Here is a 1,358-nt window from a genome sequence, read left to right as displayed (position 1 = left end):
CTGTCTGCAATAATTCTTTCCACCTGAATACAAATTCACCAAAACCCATCACAGAAGGCATTATAATAGGTGTACAAGATAACCTCTAGAGAGGTGGTGGTACAGCTGAACTTACCTTACTATTTTGTTTGATGATATCCAGGTCCATTTCCTTGCTCACATCACTGACCTCAATCTAATCCATGAATAAGCAAAGTGAAAGTTAAAATGATGGGTATGATAATTAAGTTATCAAAAACAAAATGGAGAAAGTAGAGCTCTAATGCCCAAGAAAAAAAATTGACAAGACGGTTCCCAATCTGGTATACAATTTCAACTCTCGAACAAAGTTAGTTAATGGTTGATATAACTGCATACAGTGTGCGTAGTTAGAGCAAGACATGCATGCACAAATTTCGTGCTTGTTTAGGAAAAATTAGAATCTCGATATAATTTAAAGTCAAAAAGTCAAGCACTAATTTTAACCATACATTCACAACTACTAGCCACCTATTATCCATACATTTCATAGGAACCACTACTTTTCGTTATAACTCCGTTATAATTTCTCCCAAACAAGCACTCCACGTGGCAAATAAACAATGTAACAGGAAATATCTCCATTAATCAAACACAAGGGTTCAAGAAAAGCACTCTTCAAATGAGCCCCACCGGATGGAAGAAAGAAAGCAACAGCATGAAGAAAAAACGATCCTTTAAAACCATAATTAGTTAAACAAGAAAAAATTCAAATCTCACTGCTTTTGGAAGGCTAGGTTTACGCTCCCCTTCCTTTTGTACCCGTGGACTTTGTTTATACATGTATATAGAGTTGGGGAATCCAAACCCCATCAACATTCCCTGGTGGCGCCTGAAAACCCACCAACACTATGTTGATGATTTGCTCAAAGAAAGGGTGAAACTTGACAATGACAAAACACCCCAAAAATCAGTAGATAAATTTTAGCATCCTATAGAACTGCAGGCTTGACCCACTTCAGTAAGAAGTCAATGTTCCAAGAGCAAGGGCTGTTGTTCAAAAATTTAGACCGGTAGGACACTCCAACGTTGACACATTGCTCACAATAGCATTTAGGCTCTAACTAAACTCACTAATCAATTAAATGTTCTCTTCCAACCATAAAATGAACCATTTCAAACCCTCTCCTATATAAGCATGTTGTATACCGTCAACAATACATTTTTAAGTGCCTAGCTCAACTTTTAGGCACTTTTACTACTAGATTAATATAATAAAATGCATCCATATCACTGATCTAAATATTGTACGTGTGTGTATACTTAAGAAGAAATTGCATCTTTTGCAAAATAAATCTTTAAATTCAATAAGATCTCAAACTAGAATGCTGAAGATTCAG

At 35.9% G+C, this 1,358-nt stretch overlaps 1 pseudogene; it reads right to left on the bottom strand.

The window, feature by feature from the left end:
* Nucleotides 1–1,358, bottom strand: part of LOC111377559 — a 52,176-nt pseudogene that overhangs the window by 41,610 nt on the left and 9,208 nt on the right.

Source organism: Olea europaea, unplaced genomic scaffold (genome assembly GCF_002742605.1).
Source record: "Olea europaea var. sylvestris unplaced genomic scaffold, O_europaea_v1 scaffold1679, whole genome shotgun sequence".
NCBI lineage: Eukaryota > Viridiplantae > Streptophyta > Magnoliopsida > Lamiales > Oleaceae > Olea > Olea europaea.
The sequence above is the reverse complement of the archived record's forward strand: the minus strand, read 5'-3'. Positions and strand labels throughout refer to the sequence as shown.